General features: G+C 40.4%; 1 long non-coding RNA gene across 1 annotated transcript in view; it reads left to right on the top strand.

The window, feature by feature from the left end:
- The window catches only part of LOC118509009, a 55,361-nt gene extending 38,485 nt beyond the window's left edge, over positions 1-16,876 (top strand). The window contains exons 3-4 of the long non-coding RNA XR_004905832.1: positions 14,418-14,766; positions 16,291-16,876. This is a non-coding gene — a long non-coding RNA (uncharacterized LOC118509009). The remainder of the gene's footprint in view (positions 1-14,417; positions 14,767-16,290) is intronic.
- The last annotated feature ends 1,280 nt before the right edge of the window (positions 16,877-18,156 follow it).

The raw sequence follows: 18,156 nt of genomic DNA, 5'->3' as shown, positions 1-18,156 counted from the left end.
ATAAATAATTATCCAGCATCACTCAACGCATTGAAACATTTATGTTGGTTTCCCTGCTATCTTTAACTTCTTTTTGAGCTTGTCTCGTGCCACTTATTACATGTCCACTATCCACTGTTCGTAATTGATCGTTGTTCAATTGATGTTTGATTCATTGCTCATTAATTTATCGACTCACTTTAGCTGGTTAATTGCAATACGCGCATGTCAGCAACTGCATCACGCCGATTATTAAAGTTCATCTCGCGTTGCACGCTCGTCACCATGACATTTCCGTTCCGGGCAGGCAACTGTTTCATTTGCGTGCTGCCCATATGGTCTGTCTCCTGCCCGGGCTGTCCCTTGCCTTTGGGCGTTTTTGAAGGACAGGTGCACCAACTCCATTGGTCCGTGGAAAGAAGAGACTGCCGGGGCGATAATTATGCAACACATCCAACCTCAGCCATCATCGTATGCAGCCTTGGTCGGTGTGTTTGGCACGCACCAGCAAACCAATCAACGGCACAACATCCGCCGGCAACCACAGACCGTTTAGTCGGTAACCCCGGTGGCGAAAGAATGATTGACATTGCCGGGTTCATGGTTCAAAACTTGAACCAGCGCTCCAGTGCCATGATTGGCGTTCAAACACTTCGACGAAACACTAAACATGGCGTTAAGTTTTTGCCTAGTGCTCTGGTATCGCTTTCTGCACACATCCAGGCTAGCACGGAATGAAGCCGTCTATAGGTGAACTTACTCTTTTTCTCTTCAGAACATCATCACTCATATCCACCCTGGAGCATCGCCTTGAAGCGCCGTTTATGTTCTGGCACTGCAGGATGCTAATTAAAATCCCATAAAACCAACCCGGGATGTAAAGTGATACTCCAGTCACCTGAAGCCCCTGGACTGGGTACGATTAAGCGAGTGTCTTGCCTGGTCGGTTGCCTCCCATTTGTGACTGTGACCTTCAGACGCTTGTGCCAGCGTGGCCCACGCATCGCCGGATGATTACGTTTTAAACATTGTTTGTCTTCGTTTGCAATCACATCCTTTCGGCGAGCGTAGGATCAAAGTGATGCCGTGCTGGTGGGACACCGTGGAACTTTTGATCGTTTGCTCTGTGTCAAATCGGAACGGAAAAGAAGGATCGCACACCAGAAAAAAAAAGAATGTTTCCTAACGTGAGTCTAGATTTTTTGTTAGAGGGGTGACAATGTCACAAATAATATTTAAATTATGAGGTATTGGCAAAGGTCGGACGGGGGAGATGATATAGCGCGAGCGGTGCTGTTTCAAACATGGACTAGCTTTGATGAGATATCTGTTGACGAAAGGAAGATAAACAAAGCGATGAGATACAATGTGGAGATGAGCGAGGATTTGCTTTGCTAGCGCATTTTATTTGGGTTTTTCTTTCAGCATACGTAACATATCCCTTCGATACACAAGAAATACACTGAATGTGATGTGAAGAATTTTGAGAATGTGGTGAGAAAAATGGGATTGAATATTTATGTTGCATCCATCTGGTTCAATCAAGACTGATTTTAGATGGCGGCGAATGAACTGGTGTGTTAGTGTCCAAGAACTTCTGATCTTTTGAATTATTTTACCGTGAAGTTAAAAAATGTATTCTAAAGAAGTGGTTATGTGGTTTGGTGCTCACTCGGAACATAGACCAGGAAGTGTGTAGTATTTTATTTAACCACAGTTTGCCCAAACCAAACCAGAGTATCTATGGTACCTTAAAAAGTATCTAAGATCACTGCAATATCTGCAAACTTGCACACCTATTGCCTGAGTCAGAGTGAAACGTAGCTTTATCAGAATTAGCATTGAAATGAATTACAAGTGTTGCAAACTTTTAGAGAAATAACATAGGTTGTACAAGGAAAATAATACGAAGAAATGCCTTCAAGGTTTCCTAACCTAGTTGTAATTATATAAGACAAATTTGAGGATCTTTCAACCAACTGGAACCAAGAATCAGTTTAGTAGTTAGACCATTTAGTAGTAGACTGTAGGTAGTGTTAGGTGGCATCCAATGATTAGAAAATACCTACTTGTTATTTAACTCTTGTGTTCCGAAGAGTTTTTCAGGATTTTAGCATGCATTTCAAGAACACCGAAGGACCGAGATACAAATCCCATACAGACCGCTTCCCCGTACTCGGGACTGATTAATTTGCTACGTTTTGGTTTGATTACTTTTCCATAAATCAAACCAAACCAGACGATGATGAAAAACATAAAATATTTTGTTCAAATACTTGTATGCCCTCAACGATAGGGGTTTAATCCGTTAGATTGTTCATTTTGGGCGTATGTTGAAGAATTAGATCTTCAAGTCGTCTTCACTTAAAGTTTAGACCTTCCTTTCGCTGGTGTCATCTTGTGAATGATATTGATTGAATGGTTTCATTTTGCTTAAAAGGAATGAGACATGAAAGCTCTCAAAATCGTTGATAACATTGCCTTAGAAAGGAATTTTTAAGTTGCTTATTTTTAAGTTACAAAACATTTTAAAATGACAGAAATTGGTACTTAGCTAGCTTCTGCAAATTTTATAGCAATAATTCGTTGATATAAAAGGGACAAAAAAACAGTGGACAATAAAAATATTAACGATATAAGACTTTCCACTAAATTTCCACGGGGCGGTCCGGTGGCCGAGGCGACAGCGGCGCCGGTCTTCACACGGCAGGGCCGGGGTTCAAATCCCATCCAGACCGCCTCCCCGTACGAAAGGCTGACTACTTTTCTACGGGTAAAATTAAGTCACAGAAAGCCAGAAATGGCAGGCCGAGACCTCTCGAGGTTGTAGTGCCACAGAAGAAGAAGAAGAATTTAATGATTTTTAGGTAAACAAAAAACATATCATCCCTGAAATTGTCGTAAAACTTATACTTTTTGATGTATTTAAGTCGTGCTTCAAATAATTTATCACGTGGATTGAAAAGCTCGAATAATACATTTTCCTCTGCATTTGTTATGCTGTAACCTTTACTGAACAGATTCCCCCACTCACAGCCACAGCAAATCACCTCAATCAGGAACATGATTTCAATTCCACAATCTCAACAAACTTTTCCATTATCACGCTTTAATTAGTAAACACTCATTTGTAAACGCAGCGTGCAGTGTAGTTGTTGGTGCATGTACGAGCTCACACCAAATGACGACATGGTCACGCTCACCATGCGTTTCATAAATAACGATTTGTGGCGTGATTCGGTGCAAACGGGCTCTCGGTGCCCGGTCCAGACCACAACGAGAACAAGTTGTAATCTTTTTGTATAATTTCATTTATGTTGGGGTCGGTCAATCCCGAGTCCGGCTGGTGTTGGGAAACGCTTGCTGCAATTGCAAGCCACCCATCACGCTCGTGCGGTGCGTTGGTGGAACACATAATCGAAAGTTCATCTGAGACTGATGCTGATGCTGGTGGTTACAAGGATATACAGTAACAGCACGGCAGAAAAATCCCTTCAGACCAACGCGAAAGCACGACCATGAGACGGTACAGTGTTGATGTTGCACATTGTTCATTAGCACGTGTGACATTCTTTTACGTGTGAGTTCATTTATCTATTTGTGTCCGTTTTTGCTCGGTCACGTTGTGGTAAAGTTTTTTCCTCCCCACACCAGCTATTCGTGCATGCTGGAGCGTGTAAATTACACCACTGCTAGCTTCTGCTAGCTGCTGGTAAACTTGACCTTTGGTAACAATCGTGTGTGTTGATTGAGAAAACTCGTTCCTTGTGGTCCCGTGGGACCACGTGCGATAGAAATCCATTCAACTGACTAGAAGTCCGCTGTGAACGGATGAGATTGTTACTATCTGTCTTTTGAACGGTACGAATATTCTAGGACACATTTATTGAAGTCCTTTGCCCAACGGAAAATATTTGTCCTTAATATATTATTTAAAAAATGTTTCCACAATTATTTATTGTTTATTTTTTAAAGAATTAACCATTTGAAAATCCAATAAAACAGTATTCACCACTCAGCACCGCTTACAGCTCTCAGGAAGCTCGTTCAGGGAGCCTTTCCCGATCAATCGCTTTTGAGAAACGTTCAAAAGGCAGCACCAAAGCAATATGTAAGCCTCGCACGCCATCTGAGCGAGCTGGATAATAAATCATTTCAAGCTCAAGCGAAGTTGTTTTGTTTATTGGGCTGTTGTGCGTCTTGCACGCTTCAGTGCGCCTCATTTCACTCGAGACCTTTCCGGTGCTAAGGGTGCCATCGATTGATTCACGCGGCCCGGTGTGGTCATGTACAATGCTGCAACTTACATGCGTATTACCATCACCTTCCAGCGGCGTACCGTCGTTGTGATGAAAGACGGGCAACATCAAGAACCGAAGAACGAAAGACGCGAAAGGGGCAAGGAAATGATTAAAGCACGATTAATTTATGGCCCAATTGGGTTGGCAAAACGGATCGCGGCACCGAACAACACGCCCCACGTGTGAGACGAACGAGGACAGACAAACACGTGGACTGGTTTATGTTGCATCAAGTTACAGCAGCAGAGGAGGAGAAAAAAACGGACGCATAACGGTGGAAGAAAACTGGAGCATACGAAAACGAAAGCAAAAAATCTGGTTCCATTGAGAAGAACGGCGACGAAAGCGTCTGTAGGTTAAAGTTTTTGCATCCGGGCACGAGCACAAAACTGGAATCTGCACAGTACGACGCGCTCCAGACGGCGCACTCGCGCGCACGCACCGTCAGGAAGGATGCGAAATATGGTCTCGGTTGGCACCCCGGGTGCAGGGAGACACAGCATAATTGAATACTTGAAAACGTTGACATAATTTATTAGCGCTCATTGTCTGGGAAGAAAAATAGCGCGTCGCTCCACACAATTCAGTTGGACGATAATCGAACCGAAAGAAGAATCCGATTGGAGCACAGGCTCGGGATGGTTACAAGTTCAAGTGGCCCGGAGGATAATTTAATATAGTAACCCCTGGCCCGGCTGGTAGGGCTAGTTCGCATCGCATTCCGGCTAAACGGACGGGCTCGGGAAACTGGTTCGGCACCAGGGAGCTTTTCCTTTCATGGGGCGGATGCGTGGCTTTACGACAAGCGACATGTTTGTTCCCGTAACCTTGCTCCAATTTTGATGCCGCTGGTGTTGACCTTTCCGGGACGGACGAGGTTGTAAATCAGACCGTGGAGAGTGGTGTGGAAAAGGGGGAGGGGAGGGGGAGGAGGGTAGGTGGTGTGATGTAGACCTATTTTCCGAGCAATCGATTGGGCCCGCCCGTTACGCTGGGCCCGAACAGATCGTGAACAAATTATTCAACCAACCTGTTCGGCACAGTGTGCTTCAGGTGAGGTTGAAGTTCAATCAGGGCATGGAAGCGACGGTTTGTGAGATGGGGTTTAAACGGCAAAATTTACTAGCTCCAAATTTTCCCCCTTTTACCTGTGGAATTCAATCTAGCAGGACTAGATTGGACAATCTTGTTTGGGGGCCGTTGTCATAAATTTATGCATTTATTAAATTTCGTTTGGGGGCAATTTGATTCTCCAGTCAATGCAAGTTTTTCCGAAATTGGTCATAATTCCTCATTTAATTGCCTAGAACACTATAATTCTCATTCTTGTTATAAAGTTTTTTAATTGTTCAATCAATTACATGAAAGTTGTAAGATAACTCGGATGTTTATACTGTTTGCGATATTCGTTTTTTAAGAAATGTATTCACAAACTGGTGTCCTTTAATAGAAAAGATACTTTAGTTTAACTTTTTCTTCTGATAAAATGAAAATAAATACTCGGGTATGATTTTAAAATTTGGATCTAGTATTTACTATTTTTTGGGATTCTGATAATTAACTTTAGTGTTAGAATTTGTTTATTATTATTTAAGTTAGTAGGGTACTTCAAACCCACATAACATATCCTTAGAGTTCATTAAAACCTAAATCTTATTGAAATTTTAAATTAAGTTTGAAGACCGTTAGCATACTTTCCTGAGTATACATAGCAATCGCGTGGCATATCATGGCACGAATTATAGAAATATTTAAATAATTGAATTATTTAATAAAAAATTGGATTGGATTGGATCTCAGTTGATTCTTTGTCATGTTAACATTTACTAGGTTGTACAAACTGTAGAAAGGTTGGTGTTATTGCTCGGTCGTATACTTTTTATAATAGTCTTACAAACTTTGTATAAAATTTGACCAAGGAGGTCGGTTGGCAGTTTGATTGCACGACCTTTTCCGTCAAATCCCATACCAAGTTTGTACGACTATTCGAAGAGTTGACCGGACTGAACAATGACACCAGCCTAAGAATTGGTCATTTTTATTGTTGGATTGTTATTATTTAAAGTTGACTAGACCTTTTATGGTGTCTAGAAGATTGACCAGCTATTTACATCCACAAAACGTACTCGAAGATATTTTTGTATGTCTGTTAAGATAATTTTTTATTTTCTAGTCACAGTTTTATTGCATTAAATTTGTTTACAAGAGTCTTATGTTCTCAATAGGCATGGGCGCTCCGGTTCGGAATCACGATTCCGATCCGATCCAGCATATAAATGAGTCCGATCCGATCCGAAAGAACAATTCCGACCAGTCTGGAATCGTTTTGGTTCCGGGCTCGTTTTCGATTCCGGAACCGTTTTTGAATCCGGACTCGTTTTTGATTCCGGACTTGTTTTTGATTCCGCCCTCCGGATTCACGCCCTGCTGCAAATGTATGTCTTACACATTGTTCTGCGTTATCTCCTGTCTTCTTTGTCCTCCTACTCCTAGCCGGTTGCCTGGTGGGATAATTTACGGGTAAACATTGGGGGCGACGGTCGTTCCCACGTCTTTTTTCCTTTTCTTTTCCAGGATTTTTTTTTTCGCGATTCTCTTTTCAATTGATACTTGATTTGTGATACATAAGTTTTTACTAATTTATTGTTAAGAGGGGAAAACATAGGCTGATAATGATTTTTCAGCTTTGGTAATGCAAGCAATAGAGTGTTACATTCACTCTGGAAATGGGGCATTTTCACCTACCTCACATAACATACGGCTGTAATATAACTTCGTTCAGAATGATTCCTGGGTGCGGTGCCGGTCTTCATATGGAAAAAAATTCATATGGTTTTGCATATACTCCAGTATAGTTGGGAGTAAGAATCAAATGCCATTCAGAGTGAACCCTCTGTCCGGCGCACCAATTGTCCAGTTACGAGTAAATCAGGTCAAGGAAGTCAAAACTGGAAGGTCAAGACCTCTCAGCGTCACAGTGCCTGCGAAGTAGGAGAAGATCATTGCACAACATAAAAATAGCTCAGTCCCACCTCATGTGTCCCACGCAGCAAGATACGTGTTATTTAATCCCTCACGCCAGAATGCTGATTGGATATAATTTGTGTCTTGCCATTTCCAAACTGATCGAATTGATTTCTACAATCAATATCTGTCACACCGTTTAACTGACAGTTTAACGAATTCTTTCTATTAACTGACCGTTCTCAATATCAGAAATCATCTGAACACCACCCTCTGTCAATATCTATATATTCCCCCACGCAATCAGCTCCGCCGAGTGCAAAAAAAAATCAACTCCGCGCGTAAAAGCTCTTTCAAATCGCTCATTTAATGGCATTTTGTTGCAACTGCACCGGAGGGGGGTCAATTGCAACCAATCGTTCTCGGTTGGCAAGCGTGTTTGCATCACATACGCACTGAGCGAACCAGGTGTCCGGTTGAAAGCGAACCACCGGCTCAAATGCTTTCCATCGGGCAGACCACTTGAAATCGATTAATGCGGAAAGTATAGAAAAGCGCCACGGTTCAATCGCCCAGTTTAGTCGTCGGTTGTGATTTGTTAAGTGACTGGGCGACTCGTTAATCATATCACGATCGCGAGGGCGATCGATCGTGTTGCTATCAGCTGTACCACACTGCTGCGTACGACGAACCACTTGCAGTCAGTTCTGCATTTCGAGCCACATTTCGACAATCGGCGCTTACGAAAGCTTTGCTGTCAATTGGGAGGGAACTCGGGGTTTGGGTTGGCCTCCGGGGAGGAGCACTCAATTTGACGCTTGGCGGGAAATTGAATTTCTCCCCCTTTCTCCCGCTTCAGCCCCTCACCGCTTCCTCCCTTCGTGTGGTGATAAAACGAACGAATTATTTAATGGCATTATGATTAGGAAGGCGATGTATGCGCGCGCGTGTGTGTGTGTTACGAGCCTCAGGCACACAGAAAAGGTAGGACAACGCTTCAACCGTTCAGTGTTGCATTATCAGCATTATCCTGCGTGCTTTAAACAGGAGATTGAAAACTATTTATCTTTTCATTCTCAATTTGTTGCACAGGGCGTAATGTGCGCAACGTGCAGGCTGGAAAATGGATTGCATGCATGTGCTGGGCAGGGTAAATTAATCGAATCTCGGTGTTGTTCCTTTGCTGACAAAATTCCGTGGAGCCCACGGATTAATCCAGCAGTGCAACAGCGTAAAGATTAGTCAATGCAATGGAAATGGGATTGAATGGGGTGCATTTTGCGTATGCTTGTTTAACAAAGTGCGAGAAGTGTTCAATTTTAAAAAAATATTAATATATCCGTGTTGGAAATTTTGATTAAAATTTTACCGAATTTGCTTACACCTGAAGAGGTTAAAAAAAATCTCATTGATAAGCATTTTCACCGAAATTGAATAAAACCTTTGGATGTTTCGTATTCGTAGGATGTATTTTTAATTTATTCATGCAGCTTCACTTGTTGGCGAACAACGTTTGTTTAAATTATGCTGAAGTAAATCGATACTTTCTGCTAAAATAAATATTATGTCGGCGATGTCGGTTGATTTAGATCATTTCCATGAACAAAATAGTGGAAGATTTACATTTGTTTGCTTCAAGGTATTTTTTATCTCTGAGCACAAAAATATTGGCGAAAGTGAGGTAAAATCTGAATAGAGTTATTATGAAAAAGTCTTATTCTGGCCCTTTTAACAATATAGGATGGTGGTAGCTCTGCGGAAAATTACGATAAAAACTTAGGCACTTTTGTGAGGTGGTTTTATTGCTGCACAACTTTTTTTCTTGAATCAGAGCATCCATCTAAATGGTGAAAAACATGGTGGACAGGATGAAAATCCGTGGTTTTATGCGGACATTTGTTCTGTGCGTCCTACTACTTGTTAATTTATTGTATCCAAGCTTAAGTTGCTGTAATGGAAAAATTGCTTGGTAGGCGCAAGTCATAGACCGTTAAACAAACAAATTATATTGAAACAAACAAGTTGAAATCAAATTATAAATTTAAGAAGTGTAAAACCGAGCCGTTCTCCTGACAGTTTACGAACTTTGTGAAAAATACTCTGCGCGAAATAAGAAAAGCACCACCGTATTTTTTGGCAATATTTTTATAATTTACTTACCGATTTTTCTATTTTAAGTTAAGAATGTCGAAACAACCTCTTCTTATAGTTTTTGAGTCATAATATTTAATTTTTGGCGAAATGTTTGCATTAAAGTCAAAGACTTCTTGAAAAAGGGTGTAAAATAAAAATAGCAGATCTTTGACTTTTGATGAACAGACGGCAAAATTATGTCAAATATTCAAATAAAATTAAACATCCACGAAGACAATTCTATAGCTTATTGAATCGCTAGTTTAGCTTTTTTTCATAAATGTGATGAGAATGGATATAATTGAGCTATTGTAATGGCTAGAGAACCACATCCATTCAAAATCCATTAAAGTATTGTGTGAAAATCTTACTGCAGTCAGTTTAGATTTAAGGAACGCGGCATTATCATACTCCTAAACGCAGTCTGAGTCCAAGAATTACCATGCTCCAGTAAGACTATCAGGAACAATCAGATACTCTCCGACTTAAATCTCTATGAAATTCATTCCAATGGAAGCTTTCCTTGAAATAAAAAAGCTTCTCAACTTATCAGTTAACCAGCATCACTGTTCCAACTCATATCAGTAGACACATCATATTAGTTCCAACATTAATCTGTAGAGAAAATATCTTTTTCGGTGATATTGAATCGATCCGAGTTATGACCCTCGGTCTAGTTCAACTGATCGAGGCTCCGAGCCCACTCCAAGAGTTCTTTGTTGGACAGAATATGCTGTGTATGGCTTGTGATCACTTTTAATTTCAATTCTTCACGAACTAACGATGCTGGATTCTTCTAGTTTAGTAACTTTCTACTAATTTCCACCTAACATGCATCACATGCTAGCTTCTCTTCCCACGTATTCCTGTGCGGCCGCTCTTTAAGACATTTTTTATGAAGTAAAAACGTCTTTGAGTAATGTAATTGGAAGATATTTCAACCAATGTTTCGTTAAACAAATGCCTGATTAATAATTTGTTTAAACCTTCGCCATTCCTCAGAACCTACTTAGCTGTTTCCACCCTATTCTTACAAATAAGCTTAAACTATATTTTTTTCTTTCACGACTTTTGTTACAAAACTATATCTCTAATAGGAACTAATCAGAACTGAGTTAAGACGAGTAAAAGTTGTCAAAAATTGAGTACGAAGCTTCGTTTGCGAACTGGTATCATTTTTAGTTCACATCGTTTTTTTTTTCTGTCAATGCCATTATTTAAAAAGGTTTAAGGTTGCTTTTACATTAAAAACTGAAAAATATTATCATAAAACATGGCTGTGCAATTTTTATTTCGCGCAGTGCATGTTTGCGTTTATGGGGAAAGATTCTTGTACGTTGAGAGAGCTTTTAGTTGACCACAGCAGTAGCCAATGATAGCAGGGAAGATAAATTTAGAAAACATAGTTTCATCTTCTTAAGGTGACAATATGCCACACAGAACTAAAGAACTAAAAAATATTGCTTTTTACTAATGATTGCCATACTTTCAAAGATGTCGCTTTCAATTTCAAAATTAGTTTATTCTACGTTAAGGTGCTTGTGTAAAATTTTGGATAAAGCCAATCATTTAAACAAAAAAAAAGTTTACAGATACAATAATCCTTCGAACGCGAGTTTTGTTTGCAGGTACGACGGTTAAAATTGTTCATTTAAAAAGAAAAAAATCAGTTCATTATTATTTAGCTATTTGCTCTGCTCTTAATTGATTCAGACCGTTATTTGACTACGGCATCGGAAAAACTCCTTGACAAGTTCCTGTTCCATCCTGTACGCATCCTTTAACATCTTTTATTGTGATGATAATCAGTTATAAATCGAGTAAAAAACTTTCAACAAAAACTGCTCCTCAGTTATTTACGGATGAAAATGCACAGTACATTTTACACTGTTTGTTGCAATCTTCATAATTCATGCAGCTTCCATCCTTCCATCTTGGTGATCCTTGCACCACGTTGCATAAATAGATGGCACTTTGTCATCGATAAGAAACGGCATCTTTCGATCTTACTGCGAACTTACTTCAACAAAAAAAGATGACAAACTTGCCACCCAAGACGAAGCACCGAGCTTAACGAGCTAGCAAAGAAAAAAACCATAATCGATAATTGGATTCACAAGCAAGAGCAAAACTCAATCGTGCACGGGCACCATCTACCAGCGAGCGACGATAAAAATGTGCACACCTCGGCACAAAACCCAACCAATCTTTGACTAACTTTAAAGTAATCGATACTTCCACATATCGTAAAACTTTTCGCTACCTCGTCATCATCATCATCATCATGGCACCATCTTCGTCATCGTGAATGCCGATAATCGCACCAGGTGCTTCACGATGCGTCCAACCGATGGGAAGATATTTGGGTCGATGATAATGTCATTACTTCGGCCAAAGTCTTGCAGTCGGCAGTGGATGTTATGACGAGCAAGTTTGCTACCCACCAGCGATGGCGACTACGGTGGAAGCTATCTAGCATCCTGACCAGAGACCGGATAAGCTTCGCATACCATTAGACAGAATTATTTGCATAAATTATTCAAACTTCTAGCATCGCAACATCAGTCAACACAGTGGGAGTAGGTTAGACGACCAGAAGAAGCACGTGAAGCAAGTGTTTTCACATTGACCGTGGTTGATTGCACACACACACACCGTCTCGCAAACATATTCGGAAAAGGGATATCGATGGGACCTGCTCGATCAACTAACCAAGTGTGGTGTTGTTGACTTGAGGATAATCCAATTCCACTTGCCCAGCAGTCCCACCAGGGAAGTCATGGTCCCATGTGTGTTACGAAATGTAACCACCACCCGTACAACGACCACCACCATATGCACGCAACCATATGCAGGCAAGCATTAAAATATTCTAATTGTCAGCAGGCAATCGATCGATTCATTGCCGCCGCTGTTCGAGAAGCATTGAGGTGCAGCAGCCACAGTCGCAGTTGGGCTGGCGCTTCGTAGGAAGTGGCCATAACTCAATAAACGGCTTCATCAACATGTAATTCGATTTCATGCTGCATCGCCTTTGGGATGTGCCTGCCTCCAGTGCCCTCGGTGACACTCGTCACACGCTGTAGCTTCCTGTACCTTACGCAGATCAACACCATACCTCGGTCGGGATTTGCGTTGGGTTTTTGCAGCTCCGAGATGGTGTGTGATGGATTATGTTCGATGCCTGTACGACAGTGCTTTGCGGTACGGTGATTATCGAAGAAAAATGATGAGGAAAATTGGTTTGTAATGGTACAATGGTAATGCTTAGATTGAGGTTTTGTGGAATGCTTTTGAAATGAGGTGACATACGGTGGAGAAATATTTAGTGTTTGTTGAATGTTTAAGGACGAACAAGTGGAGCAAATCGGTTAGGCTTTAAACGGTTTTTTTTTATAGTAACTCGTAATATCTTCCGGTGGTAGATGCGACAGCGGCGCCGGTCTTCGCACGGCAGGGCCGGGGTTTAAATCCCATCAGGGCTGTTCTTCCATAGTGAGGACTTGACTATCCAACTAAGCGGAATCAATTAGTCTAGTAATCCAGAAATGGCATGCATGTCCTAAGAGGTTATTAGGCCAATAAAGAAGAAAAAGCAGAAGGAGAGCTGGAACTATAAACTGGTCATCCAATGGGGTACACCTAAACAGAACCTTGAGATAATTGATCCGTAGATTCCTCTTCTAGCTAGAGGACTGTAAGGTTTTGGAGGACTAGAGGAGGTTCAGAGTTGGAGATTTATGGTTCGCGGAACGATTGACCTGTGGTCCTCTTCAGTCAAGTACCAGGCACATGTGATCTTCAAAGTTCAGATGGAATACATCCTTGTCATGATTCTGCGAATCCTTCGCAAGTCTTCATGAATGTGTGATGGGTGTCGTGAGTGACCTTCAACAAAATTATTGTACTCATGGTCATGCTAAACTGCCGGGCATGCTTTAAACAATCTTTGATCTGAAATTTTAGAAACTAATTGTCTTAAATTCTCTAAGGCTTATAGGAAACCAGATTTTGAACAATGGACAAATTTAGTTTAGCAATTGAGTAGGATCAGTTGGGATTGAATCCGACCAGTGGTTCGCACAAAAAATGACGTCTACAAAACCTTCGAAGTTAAGAAAAGCCTTCCTACACTGGTTCTAATCAACTGGATACAAAAAATGTAGAATATGGATTGCTCTCAGCAAGTTTGAGTTGAAGAGATTATCGAATGTGTTCAAACAGACTGAGTGAAAATTTAAAAAAATTTACTAACTGGTTTGTTGTTGTGAACGTTGGTATGAAAAATTTGGGCCGAACAACAATCAAAATACATGTAACCCATCATGTCACTCCGCATCAGTCATATTTAAAGCCTTCGCACATTTGTCAATCAATCAATCACAAATAGGTCAACAGCTCGGAGCCGTCGCAGACACGGGGAAGTGTTGAAAAACCACCACCACCCCACCACTCGTTTCAGATTGTATGACACTGACAAGCTCAAACCATCATCATCGCCAACTATCATCACCATCGAAGGTCCGTTTTGTAATGATCTTTCCTGAATGACACAGACCACCAACACTGAAGCACTGACGAGTGTCATCACTCACCGGGCGTTTTTCCCAAAAGCTGCCAACTGATTGTCGACCGACCCGTGCCGGTTGGTAGCACAAAAGGACGGGCGCGCTATTCGCGTTGCAACCGAGCCCGGCAGGTGTCCTTCGGTCATCACGGTTCCTGACACGGATGCGGACGCTTGTTTGCCAAAGGATTTTATTATTTTGACAAGTGCCACTAACCTTTGCATCCTGCATCCAGTGCCGAGTGCACTTTCACAGCTCGATTTCCAGAGCCCAAAGCTCCTGGCCCCCCGTTTGTATCACGGCGCTATACCTGGGAGAGACATGAAGATGAAAATGAATCCCGTGGCGTTCTTGGGATTCTCGTCCCCATGGCTTGCCAGTTAAAATAAACACCAAGTCACGAACGACTGCCACGGGACGGTCGGTTTTATTCGCAGTTGATTTGGATTTCAAATTTCTTCTCTATTTGCAGATCATTAATGGAGCGTTGAGCATCGATCCGCTCGGTCGCGGTTGGCTGAAGTGTGCAGAACTTGGCGGAACAATCGCCGGGACACTGGCCGTGACTTGCAGTGATGGATTAAGAGCAGTTGACCGAGTAGGTGGTGACAATTGTCCTCCCAGATACGTTTTGCACTGTGAAAGTAATAGTGATAGTAGTGGAAGAATAGTGAACCGGATCGAATAGCGGTGAGGCTCATCCCGGGGATATACCGAACTCCGTACCATGGGCACTGTGGTTTGCCTTCCGGCTGGACCGGATTTGATATCTCAGTGTAACCGTTGTGCTGCCTGCCTTCCGAAAGCATTTGGTAAACGAGGTAGGTTCTTTAAAAGTATGCTTTTTGTATTTAATGCTATTGTTTATTATTTTAGTTAAGTATTAATCAAGTAATACTCCCAGAAACCTGTTCAAAATAGTTCCAGAAATGGAATCAAATATGATAAAAATCCTGGCGCTGTAGCAGAAAGTAAATTATTTCAAAGATTTTTGTTCGCTTACAGATTATAAATCAAATCAAAAAAATGTAATTTTTATCATTATCTTGTTGCATAGAAATAATAATAAAGAAGTATAACAATAAAATGACCGAAAGTAAAACACAATTGTGGCCCATTATGCAGGACAGTGCACTCTAGCGGTACGTAGCGAAACTATCGAAATATTGTTAGTTATCATACCCACCACAGGGAGCGCTGTTGAAATCCTTCACCAGATATTGTTCTGTGAAGTTATCGTTAGTTTGTTAAGGAAAATACTTTTCTTAATATATTTTCTGATTTATCGTGATCGTGAGGTTATTGGAAGCAAATTGATTATATATTTAATCTTGAAACATCCTATGAAAATTAGGATTTTAACGGTCGAATCAAACCTTCGTTAAATGTTATTCGTTTTCGTTAAATCGGCACAATGCGAGAAGAATCAAACACAAACGGATAACGCAGCATTTTTTCGTATGCATTTATCATTCACTAATTTATATTTTGAATTGAGTTTATTTTCTTAATCAAAGGTTATATATTTCAATTTAAATGAAGGTACTTGCCAATCAATAATATGAATTTCAATTGTTATAAATAAATCGGCCGGATGAGTTCGGCCGATGCGTTGATATTTTCTTATGTGTTACAATTAAACCATTTTTCAGAAAAAAATCTTACTGAAACTTGAGGTTTTTTTATTTATTAAGTGCTAAACAGAACAACTTTTCACCGTTTAACGCTTCCTACATATCTACAAACATTTAATGCTAATTAATGCATTCGCTTCAACAGTCTTAACTAATGATAAAGACAGCTTTGCCGTTAGGTTTGGTACACGTACACCAAAGAAAATGTTTCTTAATCTGTTCTAGTATTGGTTTAGCATTTTTTTATTTCTATTGTTACAGCCCTCAACGAACTTTTACTTGTTTGGGAAACTTTTTCCATGTGCAATAAATATTTTTTTATGATTAATCTTAACTTCACTAACGATGCAATTGGTGGCATTGCTCTACAACTGGTCGTATTGCTGAAATATTTTAAGCTCTGTCATTAACTCATGCTATCATTCTTGTTTTTTGTTTTTATCTTTTCTCATTTCTTCTCTTGAGTTTTCTTACGCATTCTCTCGACGTGGAGCTTCCTGGATCTATCCTTTTTATTATTTTAATTATATGACTTGAACTATGCAAACTATTTGGTGAATAGTAAATCTAACTATCATTCTTATTACTTTGACTTCTTCTTCGCAAATGCAAACCTAACCACATTATTGAACTTATTCGACGTCAGGTTTATTATTTTTTCCTTCCAAATTTAAACGTAACAAAATTACCTTTTTTCCTACCTTTTTGCAGGAGTCGCTACGCACTGTCCAACGGTGCCATCAAGTGATAGTGTCTATAGGCTTGCCGTAAGTCCTTACTCGATACCTGCGTGTGTCTGTGTGTGTGCCTTGTATGTGTGTAATCTTCGATGTGCGCAATCCTTGCGATCTGTGTGTCTGTGTGGCATTCTCTCTATCCTGCTCTCTATCCCTCTCTCTTTATCTATCCGCTGCAATAATTTCTATGTGTATCTGTGTACAGCGGTGTGTACGTGCGTGTGCATTTGATGTATTTCTTTCCAAAACAAAAACTGTCCCCTATTGCATCTTTGTGTGGCCCTCATTCACATTCACTGTCGTCCATTCTTTTCTCACTTCTGCTCACTTTTCTTGTGAACAACTCTCGGACCAGAAACAGGAAAGGATTTTTCCCAACCCAGCGTGACTGATGCGGTTTATTTACGCACGAAAACCCCATTTCGGTTCGTTGTACATTTTTGAAACTAGCAAAGCGATAAAACATGCAAAAAAAGAAGTTTTATGTAACAGGGAAAATCTTTTTTTCCTCGCAAAAGTACATCTTCAAAATCATATTCTCTTCCACTTTCATGTTGGTCCTTTCGCTTACGATTGTTTTGCTTTGTGTTGGTGTGAGGAGAGTCCCAATTGACACCTTTCGCCTTCCTATCTATGTTACCTTTTTTATGTGACGCCAACCATGTTTCATTTGATGTTGAGTGAAGCGCAAATAAATGTTTCCGGGAAATATGGTACATCTACGTTTGAGTTTTTATTAGAAAAAAAATGCAACACCTTTCAAGCAACATTTGTGGAACTTTGTCTTTGGAATAGACTTCATGCTCTTTAGGTTACTTAAAACGTCAAACGAAATTTTAAATCTATCTTTTAAATACGTATGTAAAAAAGATAAGCAAAATAAACAAAACATAAATTAAATGTATTTGGGCATTATTACTATAAAACTTCAGAACATTTTAACAAAATTAATGTTGCTCTTCGTTTTCTGATCGTGTAAGCCTTTTTTACGGAGCTGTGTTTTTGTCTGGGGCGGTCCGGTGGCCGAGGCGACAGCGGCGCCGGTCTTCACCCGGCAGGGCCGGGGTTCAAATCCCATTCAGACCGCCTCCCCGTACGAAAGGCTGACTACTTTTCTACGGGTAAAATTAAGTCACAGAAAGCCAGAAATGGCAGGCCGAGACCTCTCGAGGTTGTAGTGCCACAAAAGAAGAAGTGTTTTTGTGAACATTCCTTCTTAATAGATTTTTACAACCTGAAAGGATAAATGTCTTCTGTACCTTCTAGCTACTACACTTTTCTTTTTCTGATATCTTCAACTCACTTGTCACGATATTATAATTTATTAGAAATAAATTTGAGATATTGTTAACCGAAAGCTCTACTCCTTGTTGCAGGAAGCCCATCAAAGCAGTGACGGATCGGTAACTCATCGATTGATTGAAGGTATGTCCTTAACATTTGTACAATAATTAGACTTGTTTGAACCAAGTAGCTTTTCAAATCTCTTCAATTCATTCTTAAATATTAAACTGAATCATCGAAATTCATTGGAAATACAATGAAAGATAACAAAACACTAACAGAGGATTACACCTGACGACAACCTAAGCCCAGGAATCTACTTAAAGCTTAACAAAATCACATCGGATTTCACTTACTAACTGTTATTTGCTGCATTTACCTTTCACCGGTAAGAAAACTTAGTCCCTCAACAAAAAAGGCGAACAGCAACCAAATACAGCAACCAGAACCACTTTACCTTCCAGTTACACTTTCTTGGATTTCTAAGAAATTGAACCCACCACCATTCTGAACGGAGCCTACGCGATCCGATGCAATGATTACGATTTGAATAGAT

Source organism: Anopheles stephensi, chromosome 3 (assembly GCF_013141755.1).
Source record: "Anopheles stephensi strain Indian chromosome 3, UCI_ANSTEP_V1.0, whole genome shotgun sequence".
Lineage (NCBI taxonomy): Eukaryota > Metazoa > Arthropoda > Insecta > Diptera > Culicidae > Anopheles > Anopheles stephensi.
This window is presented reverse-complemented; position numbering and strand designations above follow the sequence as displayed.